Raw genomic sequence first — 18958 nt, 5'->3', positions numbered from 1 at the left:
AAAATTTATGAGCTTTCTTTTATAGAAAATTTTTAGGAATCTGATTGAATTTAGAACTGTAATGAGTTGTTTTGTTTTTTAATTTCTCTTGAAAGTATTTTTAATTTTTAAAATAATCTAATGAATTTGAAGTGTGGACTGAATCACTTTTTTCATTTATTTTTTTCTCACTTTTCTCACCTCATCAGTGATTCTTCTCCACTATTTTCAGTTGATTTGTTTAAAATTCTTAATTTATGAAAATATTGACAAAATAAAATCTATATACATATTAATAAAGTTGAAATGAACATGGCATGCTTTATTAGTCAGTACTGCTATTTATCTATTTTTTCATAATTTTAAATTTTTTTCTTATATTCTGTTATCAAATCTTGAATGAAGCTATTTTTTTAATCATCGTCTATAATTGATGAAAAGTACATAAAAATAATACACTCAAATGATACACCACAAACAACTTGTAGCCAAAAAATAAAATTTTAAATATTATTTAGTTTCTAGATTCTTAATTACGGAAAGGTGTGAGTAATGGAAAGTTTACCAGGTTTGCAATATTAATGGAGTTAAGAAAGATAATTTAGAGAATTAAAGAGAAAGAAGATGTGAGACTAATTAAGTGAAGTAATTGAAAAAGAGAGATAGTGGGAAGTTTAGAGGAGGAATAGTGTAAGAAGTTTAGGGGAGGAGTAACTAAAGGAGAGCCAATTAAATATTATAATACTCTATCATAAGTGAAATATTTAAAGTGGAGGAGGAGAGTCATTAATTCATTTAAGTGAGTTAATTCTTTCATTAATAATTTTATACTATACTTTTTTTAAAAAAAAATCACGATTCTTAATTAACTTTTTTTCTTAACTTGAAAACCATTGGGAAGAGATACATGTAAAAAAAATAATCAAATTCCTCTTAATTAAAATTATTTTAAGAGTATGTAAAAGAGAAAGACGATAGATAATTTAAGATGGAGCATCACTCATGTTTTATCATTTTTCAATAAATTCTGGAATAGATAATAATCATCGACAATAGTTGTCGCGGAGTAGTAAGTATTATTTTATCATTAATCAGAGAGTTTACGTTTGAGGCTTGGATATGGAATCACCTCTGTTAGAAAACACTTTATTCCCTAATATATATTATTTCGGCATGAACTTAAATTTAGTCAGACACCAATAGAAATATCAAACATCAGGTGAAAAATCAAATAAATGAATAGATAATAATCATTTTCTTACAATAATTACAACATAATTAGTTAGATTCCTACTCTTTTAATTATTTTGTTACATGATGTTTTCTAATTTTACAGTTTTGTTTCGAAAATTAGTCAAGTGCATGACGAATTAGCAGACAATAGTGGTCCTTTTAGTTTTAATTGTTTTAAAAATAAATTTAAGACAGGATAATGTGAAGAGTTGTTGAGCTTATTGAATTATATCTTGAAAATTATTATTTTCTTTATGATCGCGCAAAGCGCGGCTAAATCGACTAGTTTCTATATATAATTAATTCAACTTAACCCTAAACTAAATTACCCAATTATTAAATATTGCTACAAAAATGAAATGTTGCTACAGTTAAATGTGTCCAAAAGCCGCACTATTTCTTCTGTAAATTTAATAAATATTCACTTCTCTAGATGCAGTACTATATATTTGTAAAATTAATTACTTCTTTATTTGTATTATTTAGGAGATAACATTTCAATGAAAAGCGAAAAATATATAGAAGGAACTGTGAAAGTAAAGGCTAAAATGGACGAATTTGCTCAAACCAAAATATGATTAGGAAAAACATTCTTCAAATATAGAATAACGAGCAGGAAAGGACAAAATAATGTAGGAACCTAACAGAACAAAGCAACAAAATTCAAAGTAATTTATCCAAGTGCACCCTCCATAATTTGATCATATTTCTTAATTTCTGTCATTCATAAGCAATTGTCGTAACTAGCAATAATTAATGCACAAACACTAAATATACTTTAGATTTACAGAGAAACAAATAATTATAAGATACATTTTGTTAGTTGCTTGAAGATAACATATTGATAGGAACTTCAGAACCAAATTAATAAAACATTTGAGTAAAGTCAGATGTAGTTAGGTTTATCACTACAATTAAATTTTGGAGCCAAGAATACAAGAAAAACCTAAATAATTCAATATATAATTTTGAAAAAGAAGTTGAACGATAATTAAAAACTTTATAATTTACGATTATACGATGTAATACAAGTAATAAGAACAATAATTTAATACTAATAATGGAATCGAAATAATAAAAAAGTAGAAAAAAAACATACCTTCGAGGGTTGGGCGGCGAACTTTTTGACATAAACATGTTAGTTGGTTATCTATTTATTAACAAGTATTTCAATTCATTTGAATAAGTCAACTAATCTTATCTTGTAGATAAGAGATTAAGTTGTTAGAGTAGTTCCTTAAAGTTAGTCAAGTTAGTTTCCTCTAAGTTAATCGAGTTAGTTACAATTACTTGTATTTAAGTAGATTCAAGCTATGAATAAAATCATCCAAGTTTGCTTTTAATTCTCAATCTTTTTATGGTATCAAAGCCTCTCTAAAATCTAACGCTGTCGATCCAATTTTTTTTTGCATTATGTCTCCACCCACTACCACAAGCAACAATGACGCTGCCGTTTTGACTGTCACCTAGCTACTCAATTACCCTTTAAACTGCAAGGTAACCTTAACTTTGCTACATGAAAAGCACAACTAGTTATGTTACTCAACGAGCACAAACTTATCGGGCACCTCACTAGAACCAAACTGGCTCCACCAGCCATAATCGCCCAAAATGGTGACACTATCGAAAATCCATAATTTGAAGCGTGGTTTTTTCAAGATCAACTGATCCAACAAGCTATGATGGTATCAGTTGATCCAACCATTGCTCTCACTGTTGCAACAGCTTCCTAGGCCAAACTTGCCTAGGAACTCCTTCATAAAACTCATGCCAACAGGATTCACACTCGCATCTTCAGCCTGTGAGACCAATTGTAAAATTTGAAATGGCCAATAGGTCAGTTGCTAGTTACTTACAAGAAATTAGAGTCATCTCCGACATACTCAAAGTAGCAGGTTCACCAGTGGATAATAATGAACTAGTAGTCAAGATCTTAAGTGTCTTGAATCCTGAGTATCGTGAAATCTCTGCCGCCATAAGAGCAAGAGACACAACTTTAAGCTTTGAGGAACTATTCCAAAAACTCACTGATCATGAACTCTTCCGAAAAACATCAAGATATTGAAAAACTATCTTCAACTATCACTGTTACAGTTGCACAAAGGACCAACTCTTAGCCTCAACATTATAAAAATAATCATCGCTTCTCCAATCAATCATGGAAACCACAAGGTTAACGACAGGCGCATTCTAACAACCCACAAAGTGGAAAACAATACAAGCAAGTTGTGAAATGTCAATTGTGCCAAAAGATTGGTCACACTGCTGATGTACATCGCTCAAAGTCACACAATCACTTTAAAGAAAAGGTCAATTTTGTGTTGAATCATCACTCAGATGCAAGTCCTTGGATCCTTGATTCTGGAGCAACACACCATGTAACAACGGATTCAACCAATCTTTACGAATATACTGGCAATGAAGAAGTGTCCATGGGTGACGGTAAAACTATTCTCATTTATTATGCATGTTGGTTTAACTCAAATAAAGGCATCTAATGCTAATTTCATGGTTTCTAACACTCTTGGTGCTCCTTCTATAAAAAAAGAACTTCATCTCAGTTGTCAAGTTTTGCAGTGACAATGTAATCTCTATTGAATTTTTTCCGTATTCTTGTCTTGTGAAGGATCTCAAAACTCGGAGACTGTTGGTACAAAGTCGGAATAAAAATGGACTCTATGAGTGACCACACATAAATCGTAATCCTCCCACCATTAAATTTACCTCCATCAAAGTCTTTCGATAATTGTGGCATCGTCGCCTTGGTCATTCTCATTTAAAAATTCTAAATTTCATCTTGAATAAATTTTCACTTTCTATTTCCATCAAAGAGAAGTTTGAATTTTATAATTCTTGTTCGTCTAATAAAACTCATCGTTTTCCATTTCAATGACTCACTTTAAATAGCAATGTTCCATTGCAAACTTTATTCAGTAATTTATGGGGTCCATCACCCATTTTATCTATTGATAAAAAGTTGTACTACTGCATTTTTGTTAATCATTATACCAAATATATTTGATTGTATACAATAAAAAATAAAAGTGAAGTTTCATCTATTTTAAACAAATTTTATCCTCTGGTGAAAAAGTTTTTTCAACATAAAATTATCTTTGTTTATACAGATGGCGGGGGTAAATATTCTGGTCTGAAATAATGCCTACAATAAAATGGCATTAAGCATTTAGTTTCACCACCTTACACACCCCAACGAGTCACCATAGCTTAACGACGACATCGCCATATTGTCAAAACAGCTAGAACCCTTCTCAATGAAGCCTCTCTACCACCGCAATTGTGGTTATTTGTTTGTCATCATGTTGTCTATCTAATAAATAGACTTCCAACCCCTGGCCTAAATAATGAGTCTCCTTATCAAAAATTATTTGGTGAACCACCAAAATACTCTTTGTTAAAAGTTTTTGATTGTCTCTGTTATCCATGGCTCAAGCTATATACGCAAAATAAACTTCAACCTAGATCTACGCCGTGCGTATATTTAGGAGTGTCTATTGTTCACCATATGTATTTATGTTTTGATCCAATAAATTCAAAATTGTTTGTTAGTCGGGATGTTCAAATATTTGAAACTATCTCCCCTTTTACAACAATCTTCTCATAGTTACAAAATAAATTTCCCAAGTTAAATTGGGAAATAATAGAGTCCCACTCTCCATTAAATACTTCATCAAATCAGTAGACTTTGGACTCAAATCTTGTTCCAACTCTTCTGCCAGCTATCCCTATCTCTTTATCCATTCCATATCCTCCTAATTATCCTCAACATTTGCCCTCATCTCTTAATACTCAAGAGTCCATGATGGGAGAACAACTGCTAGCAGATCTCCATCAATTAGGTATTCTCCCAATTTGTGCCTCTTCTCCTCTTCTATTTAATAATACTTTAGATGCCGCTTTCACTCCATCACTCACTCATAATCAACCTTACCAAATACAAAACTAGCAGCCACAAATTCCTCCAACTACCATGGACATAAGTTGGTGTAGTCACACGGTCTAAAAATAATATTTTCAAACCAAAATAAAGATTCACCTTCTTGACTCACCTCTCTCCTACACCAAACACCTTTAAGCAAGCTGTCAAGCACACCAAATGGAAGAAAGCCATGAATTTAGAATAAGAAGCACTAATGAGAAACCAAACTTGGGATCTAGTTCCTCAAAACCTAATGAAAAATGTTGTTAACTATAAATGATTGTTTCGCATTAAACGGAAAGTTGATGGTTCCATTGATAGGTATAACGCGCGATTTGTGGCAAAAGATTTTATGCAATGTATGAGATTGTACTTTTATGAAACCTTTAGCCCAGTGGTCAAACCAACCACCATTAGTATTGTTTTGTTCATTGCTATCCAAAACAACTGGAAGATACACCAACTTGATGTGAACAATGTATTCTTACAGGGAAACTTACAGGAGGATGTATTCATGGCTCAATACAAAGGTTATGTGAATTCTTTTTTTAGGATAATGTATGTTGCTTTTAAAAGGCCATTTATGGTCTAAAACAAGCCCCGCATGCCTGGTATCAGGACAGCTCATTTGAATACTATTGGATTTGTTAAGTCAGAATCAGATGCCTCATTATTATTTTTAAAATCTTTGGTTGTTACCGTTTATATTTTGGTGTATGTGGATGATATTCTCATTACTGGAAATCATCCAAATTCGGTTGCGCAAGCCATCAATTCTTTAGCTAGCACGTTCTCCCTAAACAATCTTAGCGAACTCAAATATTTTTTGGAAATAGAAGTTAAGCATGTTCCAAATGGAATCATCAAGTCGCAAGATCAATACATTCTTGATATTTTATCAGATTTTGGATATGACTGATTCCAATGGGGTTGCTACACCTATGTGTTCCAGCTCACCTCCCCAAAGCAAATGATGGCTCACCACCTGCCGATGCAACCCTCTATTGACGCACCATAGGTAAGCTACAACACTTATCATTCACGCGTCCTAACATCTCATTTGCAGTAAAAAAAATTATCCTAGTTCATGCATTCTCCAAGTCTAGAGCATTGGCATGCGATAAAAAGGGTTCTTTGCTATCTCAAGTCAATAGCAACATCGAGCTTGAAAATTCATCACCATGATGATAGAAATTTGTATATGTATGTTGATTCTGACTGGGCAGGAGATCCAAGTGAAAGAATCTCAACATCAGATCATATACTTTTCTTGCTACTAAATCCTATTTCTTCGTCCTCTAGGAAGCAACAATCATCTACAGAAGCTGAATATAAATCAGTGGCCAATGCAATTTATGATCTTACATGGGTTCAGAACCTACTGGATGAATTGCAATACCATATCTCACAAACGCCAAGCATTTTTTGTGACAACATTGGTGTATCATATCTTAGCAACCATCCAGTTTTTCACATGAAGATGAAACACATTGCAGTGGACTTTCACTATCTTCAAAACAGTGTGAACTCTGGAAAAGTGAATGTCAAATGTCATCCCTTCTTAAATCAAGTTGCAGACACTCTAACCAAGCCGCTGCCCAAACCTGCCTTTCTTCGCTGTCTATCCAAATTAGGTATTGTTACACCACATCTAACTTGAGGGGGATGTATTGAGATAAACATGTTAGTTGATTATCTATTTGTTAGCAAGTATTTGAATTTATTTAAATAAGTCAACTAATCTTATGTTGTAGATGAGATAAAGTTGTTAGAGTAGTTCCTTAAAGTTAGTCAAGTTAGTTTTATTTAAGTTAGTTGAGTTAGTTACAATTACTTGTATTTAAGTAGATTCAAGCTATGAATAAAATCATTCAAGTTTGCTTTTAATTCTCAATCTCTTTAGGACTGACGAGCGGATGAAGGAGCTGATACGCCCAAAGTACACCTCTTAATAAATTATAAAGCAATCGTTGTTCAAATATAGAACCCAACAAGGTTGGAGTCGAACCCCATAAATAATATGACGAGAATATTACTCTTAGGTGTAACTAGAATAAATAGTCTTTTTTTCAAAACACTTACAAAAATAAAGTTTAACAAACTTGATTATTTTATTACTTAGTAACTGAAAACTCGGTTGTTATCAATAAGAATGCGAAATTAAGGTTGAGGATTCTCATTTTAGTAATATTGACCTAGTTGCTTTTAAAACACTCTACTTCAGTAATCTTAGGAGTAAAATAGTCAACTTTCTTAAATACAACTAGAGTCTTTTCGGTTCATCCAGAAGATATCACCCTAAGTCCTCGTAGCACTAGAGCGTTACTTTAATAACTGTTAACCCAAGTCTCAAGTAGATTATCACCGTAAGGTCTTAACCTTTAGATGGAACCAGGGGCACTCTTGCTTATAAATTTTAAGACATATGCCTTAGGCCCCCAATTTGTTTTTTTTTTGGGGGGGGGGGCTCAAATTTTTATAAATCATGTGTTACTATTTTATAGAAAAAAATAGTTACTTATGATAAAAAGTAAAAAATAAAAATAAAAATAAAAAAAGTTATATTATTTTATCCTCCTTAACTTCATTTAAATAGAAGAAATCAAGAAAATATTGTTTTACCTTCTTACATTCTCTTTGCTAACACTCATATTTTTAAGTCCTTTTGAACTCTCTTTCTTCAAATCTTTGATAGATTAGAGTAATACTACGTCAAAAATATGAATCAATAGTCAAAAAGTGTTTAACAAAGTGAATTACAAATTCTTTTTTCTTCTTAAGTTTTCAAGCTTTACAACAAACATATTAGAGAAGGGTATATCAAGTCATCAACTTCTTGAATCAGATTCTATGGTTCAACTTCTTGAATCAGATTCTATGGTTCTAACTCTTATCTTAATTTAAAGTTTGTCAACTTATTACTTATAGAGTTATGTTAACAATTCATAAAATAATTACCCAGAAAAAAAGATGTTTTTCAATATTAAATTGATAAAAATCATACCTAAATTAATAATTAAAAAAAAGTATTCAAAGAAATTATTTATAAAAAGATATTAATTAAGTAATGATATGCTTCTAGAAAGTTCAAAGAATAAATAAATATATATGAAGCTTATTTAGATTTTAACCCTCTAACTAAAATTTCGTTTTAGGCCTCCAATTACATTGAGGCGTCCCTGGATGAAACACGAGTCTCAGATTCCTATGCTTAGTTCTTTTTTCTAATCTTAACTTCTTTTCCTATCAAGTAAAAAATGTAGGCAGGTTCTGATACAGGTCTTCATTAGAATACATAAAAAAAAACTAATCATACCTCAAGAATTACCATCTATAATTTCTATCTATATAACTATCTCACTGTTACTTCCCTTTTACGGCTACACAACCTAGCTATGGGGTTAGTTACCCATAAAAAGTACAACAACTAAATTATAAATTAAAAAAACTAATGCTTGCAATAATCAAAAACCAAAGATTAATGTTACTACACAAAATGAATGACTGAAATCTCAAAGGTGTTGTTCTTTGTCCAAAAAATACTTGAGCAACACCAAAAATCTCCAAAAACTATAATTAGTATTTAACAGCTCCCAATAAAATTCTAAAACTAGGTATTTATAGTTCCTAATAATATCAAATATAATTTGAAATAAAACAGACTTTGCACATGAGTTGTGGCGCTGTATCCTCTATTACGGTCACAACGGCTTCGCCGCATTGCGTTGCACGGTGATTCCTCAGGTCCAGCTTTCACTGAGTAATTAACTAATTGCATGCAGACTTATATCTGAAGTTATGGTTGCATTGCTTAATCACATAAATAACGTTTTTAGCAACCATTCTTCCTCGAGTTGTGATTTGTGAATAGGTGATCCAACGTCGTATATGGCCATGTGATCGCATCACTTCCTCCGTATCAACATCGATTTCTAAAAATAAACTATTTATTTATATCCAGCTCTTTTTGCATCTTTTTACTGTGTTTTATCCAAAAACGTTTTTGGGCTAAAATTGCATAATTATCGCATGTCTTCCTCTAAAACGTACAATAATGTAAGCTTAAGGATCATATAAGTAGGTAGATTCCACTTATCAAAATTTTCAAATTTCAATTATTGCTTGTCCTCAAACAGTACAAAGCTTTAGCATCACAAGACTCACATTTGACTCTTCTATCTAACACATAATTTGATGTGACACAAATACTAAATCATAGAAGCCATAATTTATGACATGACAACCATCAAGCTTACCTATCAATCATTCAGATAATGGCTTATTTCATGATACCTAATCAACAACAACATTGCTTCTACTTCTTCGTCGATCACATCAATTATTGAAATTACATTCATGTCCTTTAATTTGGTTGCTTCATCCATCTATATACATTGAATATAACCTTATCATTTTTTAATAAAAAGCGAAATTCTCCACTCTCAACATCAACTAATGCTCTCTCAATTGTCAAAAACGGTCTCGCCAAGATTATATGAACTTTGAAATCCACCTCACCATATAAAATCACAAAGTCGATCAAAATATTTTTTACTACTCTCACGAGTACATCATAGAGGATGGCCACTAGATTCTTTACAATTCTACCTGTCATCAATAGTCTCACAGAAGTAGGTCTTGCAGCACCTAGCCATGGTTGCTAAAATATTTCAAGTGGGCATAAAATTGATGTTTTCTCCTAAGTCACATAGTGCCTTGGTAAATTTCAATACTCCAATCTGACAAGAGATAATGAAAGCACCATGATCAATCTTTTTATGTGCCAAAAAGCTCGACACTATCGCACTGCATTGATGGATCCCTTGTGAAAGCTCTACATTCATAGACTTGTCTTTATGATAATGTCCTTTGTAAAATTGACATATTCAGACATTTATTTCAGAGCTTCAAAAAGGGGTATATTCACAGACAACTTCTTCAACATAGTATGAACTTGGCAAATTTACTTTCTTTAGCTTTTCGTCTTCAATCTTTGAAGGAACGACGAGACGGTCTTAAAATTGGGGATAGATCTATGTGAGCCTTTTTCCTTACTCCCTCATCAACTTTTGGCTCTTCATTACTAGTCGACTTGCTCCTTGTTTTCTCATCTACCTTAGGCTCTCAATATTAGCTGATTTGCTTTGATTGTCAATAAATTCTTCAACTATCACTGGTTCACTCAAAAGTTTGCGCTCATATGATGTGTCATCAACCCCCACTTTTGTATCAACCAACCCACAATCACTTCTATTAGTCACTATCATGAACTTTCTATTCATTAAATGATTAGTTTTTGAGTTGACAATTATATTACATGGAACAATGCCCTTTTGTCTAAGATTCAAAGTTGTTGAAATCTAACACATTTCTACTTTTAATTATTCGATAAAAGTAGAGTGTGAATTTACCAACTGACTCATATTGGATAAGTCACTTCTCATCTCCTTAACACCTGAATTTGTAGACTTAACTCTTTTCAGCACTTTGGACAATATTTCCTCCATCTTTGGCCTAGCTTGATCACTAACAGATGATCTATTTCCACCATACCAATTTTTCTTTGAGGTAACATATGCATTGTTATTCCAGTTGTTAAACCCTTGGTTCCTGTCTCTATAGTTACCTTATTCTTTGTGTTTTCATCCGACCTCTCTCTATCTCTCAAGTCCTTTTTCCAATCTTGATTTTCACTGCCTTGCCTCCAAGAACATTGATTGGTTGCCTAGTATTTTGGATAAGACCCCCCATCATTTGTTTGTTGATGAAATTGGCCTCATCATCATATAGATACTTCTCATCATTAGCTCCAACTACATTAATTTTCTGGGCAACAACACCCATCACATGTTCGGTGAGAAACTTTATTTGAGTTATCATTTCGGCTATGCTTTTGCCATGCGTCTCCTCTTTCATCAATTGTTCTTTGCTCAATATCTTTCTTGACATCATAGTAGTCACTTCAGAATCTCTTGTATATTAGGCCCTATTAATTTTAGTAGCCCATTCAAGTATTGCTTTGTCTATCTTAAATGTGTATAATCCATCAAAAATCCTTTAACAATATTTTTTGTGACAAACTTGTTCACAACATCTAGGGAATTGTAAAAATACTCCAAAAGTAAATCATCTAGTATTCTGTGATTTGGGCATTGCAATAACTTTTTCTTGAATCTCAACCATGCTTGATGAAAAGCTTCTTCCATTTTTGTTTGAATTTTTGAATCTCACCCCTCAGTTGAATCTTTTTGATGGAGGAAAAACCTCTCAAGAAACGCAGTAGTCAACTGAGCCCATGTAGTAATCGATCCAAATGACAGTTCTCAAAGACAAGTGATAGTTTCATGTTTTATTACAAACGGAAACAACCTCAAAAGAATCTTATCTTGAGTGATACCTAGAAAAGAGAATGTTGAACAACTCCAATATAGTCCCCCCAAAATTTATTAGGATCCTCCAGGTTGCAACCACCAAATAGACCTATTGTATTCAACAGATACAATATAGTAGCATTAATATGGAACAAAGTAGTTTCAATCAGTAAAGGTGAGTTGATAGAACCAGTAAAACTGACTTTGTCTATGTTTATCTGATCTTGTCACTTAGCTCTTAGTTGAGATTCAACTCGTGCAACCTCAATTTCATCTAGTGTATGTTGATCTATTACGACGTAGTTATTCAAGTAGTTTCCTCCTGTTTCTCAGTGTCTTTTCAAGTTCAAAATCCAAAGAAAGTAAAAGTTTTCCTTTAGTCTTGGTATCGGACATACACTGAAACAACAAATGAAAGTAATATGAAATTAAAGACTAAGCATCAAATTAAACTTAAAGTAATATTCTAAACCATATTCACCGGTAATTGCATCAAAATATGACATGCTCAAATTACACATCTCAATGAAGTATAAAGCAATCGTTGTTAAAATATAAAATCTAATAAAGTTGGGATTGAATCCCACAGAGAACACTACAAAAAACACGGCTATTAGCCACGCGTAAAACCGTGGCTACATGTTAACCAAACCGTGGCTACCATAACTTTGCCACGGTAACTTAGCCATGGTTGTCAGCATGCCTATAACGGGCGTCGCCAGTAAATTAGCCGCAGTTTTATCGTCCGTGGTAACATTTATTTAGCCACGGTCTTGTGTGTGTATTAGCCACGGTTCAGTCGTAGGTAAAGTTAATTGCCAGAAAATAAATTTCATTTTTAAAAATTAATTAGCGACGATTTAAAATTTTAAGTAGCCACGGTTAACCTAATAAAATGCAGGACCTTAATCGTAGCCACGGTTGAACCGTGGCAAAATGTGTAGTTTTTTTTTTAACAAAGTAGCAGTTAATTCCCTACAATAACCTGATACTATACACTAACAAATCCACAAATCCTTACTTTAATTGTCTACTCATCATATATATATTACTAACAAAATGTAAGTTTCATTAATAGCACAAGTACTGCTAGTGTAATCAAAATGCAAAAAGGTTTAAGCAACACCATATATATATATATATAAACTATGAAGAATCTAAGTTCAAAGTAGGCAATTCACTACCAAATTTAGCTTGTAAAAATCTATGAAGAGTTGCCAAGTGATTCTCATTTTGCGCAAGCCGTTTCTTGGTCTCCTCAAGCTTTTCCTTGGTCTCTTCATATCCGATCAGCTTCTCTTCCAAGGTTTCTACATGTTTCTCTAGGTCTTCAACATGTTGATGAGATATGTTACTGGAACTACCGATGTTAGCATGACTAATTGAATGTCTAGGCATCCCAAAAGCTGTTGAAGGACAAACATTACCACCTATACCACGCACACGACCAGAATGTTCAACTCCAAACACTTTTCCAATGGCGTCATTAGGATGAGCCAATATCTTCAACGGAACACCTAAAGTAGCAGCACGTTCTTGATCTTCAGGTAGATGCTCCGATATTTTATCCTACAAAAAAAATAAAAGACATGATACTAAGTAGTTGCAATATTTGATCCATCCAACACCCTGCAACAACATGAAAGAGTCAGCAGTTGATCATGAAGCTGCAAACATTCATCTGAACTGCAGCAACATACAGAGCTGCAAACATTCATCTGAACCGCAGCAACATACAGAGCTGCAACATGTTGTATTCAATGCAAGCTGCAACATATTGTATTCAATGCAAGCTGCAACATTCTTGGAGTTCAAATCAACTAGAGTGCAGATACATAGAGTTCAAATCAAATAGAGTGCAGATACATAGAACTTTAGCTCAACCAAGTCAGAATTCAACACTTCCTGAACTTATAGAGAAACAAGAATTGCTATAGGCACTTCAATACAAAATTTAAGTGCAGTGTTACAACCAAGACATAAGAGAAAAGGAATAGGATGATCTCTATAGCTAGTAACACAAATCATAAATCATTAATATGGCAAAGACCGGAGAAACAGTTAATTCAAAAACATGCTGAATAGCCTATCGCTTTCCACTAAAACTAATCATTCTTTCATGATTCAGTTATAGCTACATGAATCAAATGAGCCAAACAAAATCTTTAACCAGGTCATCATCTTTTTTCCCTATACATTCAGCTATGTTTATGTCTCAGCTTAACAGATAAATAATTATGATTAACTCAATTGGCTAGCAGATCTAACATACTGCAGCACCAACACTGACCATAAAAACCATTAGATATTCTAAAAAGGCAGATGCAATGTCACAATGCGACTGTTAAAAGAAATTTCCAGGTGGTCATTGGCAAATACCCACGTAGTTCAGTTATTTCCACAAAGATCAACAAACCATGTGTAGGATAAAGTTACATAACTTAAGAAGATAAATAAAGTATATTTAAAACAGAATAAAAAGATGTCATTTCTAGACCAAGACTTTCACAAAAAGTAGATAAGTATTTAAATCTTACCGCTAAAATCTTTTCCTCTTCATTAACATAATTGCCATTCTTTTTCAGTAAAGTTGACAAAACAACTTCACTTCGGCACACGGGCCTTCCCAATTTTTGCTCCTATCATTAATCAAGTATAGATAAAAATATTTAACAAGCAACACATTTTATTTTGTATAATAAAGTTGCTCTCAAATAAGAATGGAATTAACACGCAAGCAAAACAAAGAACTACAAGAGTTCTGCTTGTCCCTCTGTTTGTCCCTCTTTAAAGAACTAATAAGTCGATATTTATACAAAATCTTCTAGGAAGAGTTGTCTCAAAAAAGAATACCCTACAAGAGAAAACAACACTCTTCTTCTTTTACGTTACTGCAATAGGATGACAAACATAGCAAGATACATATAAAAAAAAGAAAGCTTAAAGATAAACAAAATGAAGGGTAAAGCTGTAAAGTTATAATTCAAATGCATCTCATATTTTCATTTTCATGGCATTAGCATACTTATGGAGTTTTTCATATACTCCTTATCTACATAAGTTAACAAAATTTAAGAATTACAGCTCCATATCAGACTTTGTGAATTTTTTTATCAAAAATAATTTTTTATTCAGAAAATGTTAAAAATTGTTGTTCCACTCTGAGGCTGCAGCTAATTTGGTCTATTCGAAAAGTACTTGTGTTTCAAAGAGATAATATAACATATAATCTTGACACTTCAAAAATTAGGAAGTTCTTGATTTATTTTAAGGCGATATATTGCCGACATGGCTAGTAGATGACGGATTGAGTGAAGATGAACAATTGAAAGCACCAAAAGGAACATTATTTTGTATAATAGAGTTGCTCTCAAATAAACTTCAAGGTAAAGAAACTTACCATTTGACGACCTCTCCTTGCATTGCTTTTACTACCACCGGCATGTGAAACTTTAAGTTTTTTTCTGTTTCTCGCATTTTGTGCACTTTGTGTCTGCGATAATCAAACATTCGTCCAAATATATAAACTCAAAGTAGCAATGTCTATACATTAAAGTAGCGACATAGAAATTTGTGAAGCATTACAGTTCTTTAAAAGTCTTTAAGGCAATAAATTTTGGCCAAAAATGTAGAAGTAGTGATTGCTACAAAGCTACAATCTTTGGTCCAACAATTGGAACTCTTTTAGTGCAAACATATCTTCAGAGAAGCAAACCATCCTACAGATACCTTATCAAAATGCAGCCATAGGTTCAATGATACACAACACTTCTACAACCTCCAGCAGCTACCACAGGAAACAAAGGGCTACATCAAGATGGACAAGCTAGGAATGGCAAGTTTCAGAAGGAAAACTCTAAAAAAGATCAAATTATCTTCTTGACTGAACTATTTCTCAAATGTGTAATAGACTATCTATTTGTAATTTGTTTTACTCTTTATTCCACCTAGTTATCACCTATTGTAAGGGGAGAGTCTCCCTTGTTTATTACTTCAGTAGAAATAATAACACAATGCTAGAAGTAAAAGATAGAGTAGGAGTGCCCTCTTGTGTGGAAGCCTTGTGCAGGTATTCTACACATCTGCACCCTCCAAGAACAAGAAATTCCACCTATCACAACAATCAAGAGCATACAGCAACAACAACCCAGACCAGCAACACAACATCACACACATGGATCCACACTCAACATCCATCAAAAAGGAAGCTTAAGTTCCAATTCTGTTTACTGTTGGGTGTCTCATTGTTCAGGTATCATGCAACTTTGAGCCATGTGGTGGTGTTGCAGCAGCTGAGCCTGGAATTCATGCAACACCTACAATCTACATACATACAACAACTCCACAGCAGCACATGGAGCAACTACAGTACATCAACAGCAGGTAGAGGCTCATTCAACTCTAGGAGTTCCCTTCTTGTTGGTTTTAATTTTGCAGGAACAATGTTTAAGGACCAACAACCCACCATAGACCTGCATCAACTCAACAACATCAATTGCAAAAGCTCCATTACATCAGCAGAAGTGAATGCCACTAATCATCAGCAGCAGCAACCTAACAGCAATAGCAGAAGCCAGAGGTAACCACCAACACTCAACAAATACATCATGCAACACCAAAAGAACTCCAAATTGGGCAAGATTACAGCAAATACACCTCCTGTAGAGCCCAAGAAGTTTCAACTCAAATGGATAAGTAGAGACGTTAGTCGAGCGACCTTGAAAAAGTTGGCCGACTTAAGTCTCATGATGGAGCAAGTCTCAATTTGGAACTTCCAACTTGTGGAAAAGTCCTCCAAAAGTTGCAGGACAACAGAAAATACAGTAATTGCAAAGCCCAAGAAGTTTCAACTCCAACGAATAATCGAAGACGTTAGTCGAGCGACCTTGAAAAAGTTAGCCGATTTAAGGTTTGTGCATGTTTGTTTTTGGTCTTGCTGGCCTGGTTTTATGCATTTGCAGATAGCTGGAGGTACACTAAAGCATGTAACACTTGGAGACATGTTCACAAGCCAAAACACACAACAACTCCAACAACATGCAGCATACAAAGAAAAACTACATGCCCACAATGGACATTCAGAACTACAGCACAGTTTTTGCTGTGCAGAAGTCTTAGAGGTACTTTTCCTCTGGTTCTTTTACTTGTGCAGGTACAATACACAATTGAAATCTCCAAGAACAAGGTCTCCAGCATACAACAACTCACTAGAACATAAAGCAACATCAACACATACCTGCAACAGATGGGCTACAGCAGCAGCAACAACAGTACTATATTTTTGTTCCCTGTTGTGTGTCTCTTTGTGCAGGTACAACTGCTTCAAGACCAGTAAGAACATGAGGAGCTACAGTCTCAACAATTGGTCCATCCACAGCAACTATACCTTAACCACAGCAACTTGGGGATTTCCATTTCTGTTTGTGCCTATTGGTTTTTTTGTTTGGTTGGCTTGGTTTTATGCATTTGCAGGTAGCTGGAGATACATTAAATCAAGTAATATTTGTGGATACAAGACACAATACACAACACCTCCAATAACATGCAGCACCCAAGGAGATTGCAGACTTGCAGGAATCAGCAGAATTACAACTCTTAATGGGGCTCTCTATTGTAGGATACCTCCTACAATGCATGCAAGTAATAAAGAAACCAACTAGAGCTCCATTACAAACTGTCTTCTGCTGGCTACTACAATCACAGCAACACTGGAGTACAACAACCTGGAAGCCCTCAAGATCATGCACACTGCTACTGCAAGATGCTACTTACTTGCTGAGATGCAATCTAGGGACACAAAATGCAGCCAATACATTCCTAAGACCTTTACTTAGGCGAACACAATCTAAATAATGTTGTATTATAGAAAGGAATGTAGTAAACCAAAATAATGCAGTAAAATAATACCAAATCTATAGCAAAATTGAAGAGAAAGAGAGAATAAAATTATGAAGATCAATTACCTTCATCTTGTCCTCTTTATAGTGATGAACAAAAGCAGTCCAATCATTAGAATCCACGCTTGCAGGACGATTAGCAAGTATGTCTTCCTTACTTTTGTTAGGATAGAAGCGCTCACATCTTAACTTATATTTATAGGCCCTCCATCTTTCGCATAGAGAATGCATCACCCATTTAATTCCAACCGCATAATCAAACTCAAAATTCTCCTTCAAACATTTTTATATTTATAATTCAATATCTAATGAAAAAAGATACATTAATTAAAGTAACTTGAAAGAATATATTACCTCAATAATCTGCCACTGAAGGCGTGTTTTTGCCTCTGGCATTCTATCCCATCTCTCAACTGATATGGGGCAAAATATCGACTTTTGAGAAAGTTTGCCAAGAAATCTTACGAGCAAATTTGAACCATTATCACTTCCTTGTCCATCTCCATTGAGTTCCACCATTATTTTTTTTATTTTTTTCCAAGTTCCAAACTCGATCTGGTTGTATCTTTTGAGTAGTAACTTCTCCGGTCAAAGTATCTATTATTGTAACAAGCAAACAACATTAATCAGTTGATTTGTTAATAATAAAACTTGAAAAGTTTGAAGAAGAAAAATATGGTTTCTTATAGATCTGCTAATTTGACAATAAATGTTACGTTTATTGCCAATAAATAAATAATACCAAAATAAGATAGAGATTAAAAAATAATAATCAACTCTAATATGAAATTACTTCTAACCTTTAACCTTGACAACTAAGGGCTCCTCTTTCTCTTTGATGTTGGCTTCATTAGAGCTTGAAGAATAATTTAAGTTGTTATCACTAAGTGCAGGAGTTATTATGTTCTCATTTTCAAGTTGATTTTCTTGTTGATCCTCATTAAATTGTTGTTGCAGATCTTCAAAAATTATGCTAATGTTGTCAGCTTGTTGTCCTCGTAAGCTTGCCAACAGTTCTTTTACCGACTTCTTACGTTTTTGCTTCATATGGAACTTATCCTGTAGAGATTACTTTAAAGAAACAAGCTTAAAGTAAAAATCAGCACCTATTATGCACACATACCAGAAAAAAGCTTTTTCATGATCACAAGACTGTAAAATTTCTTAAAATGTAAGTTTTTATTCCAAGTCACTAGCAAGCAAGACAGGAAATCATCCATGCAATAGATTATGCAAAATATCTATCATATGAGTAGATAAATATACTAAAGATACAAAACACACACAATTAATTAAAACAAGGCAAGCAGACTAGAATCTTAGTGCAATTCTTCAATTTCATAACAAGGGAATTGAACTAATCTCGCATTCCTTCACCATTTCATTCACTCCCATCATCATCATCTCCATCACTATCACCATCATCATCATCTCTATTATTGTCACTTTCATAATCATCATTACTGGAATCGTCTTGTTCTTGTTCATCACGAATATCTCGAACTAATGATAAGTCTTCAATATTTTCCAAATGTTGCTCA

This window comes from Solanum dulcamara, chromosome 8 (genome assembly GCF_947179165.1).
Source record: "Solanum dulcamara chromosome 8, daSolDulc1.2, whole genome shotgun sequence".
Classification (NCBI taxonomy): domain Eukaryota; kingdom Viridiplantae; phylum Streptophyta; class Magnoliopsida; order Solanales; family Solanaceae; genus Solanum; species Solanum dulcamara.
Note: the sequence above shows the minus strand (reverse complement) of the source record.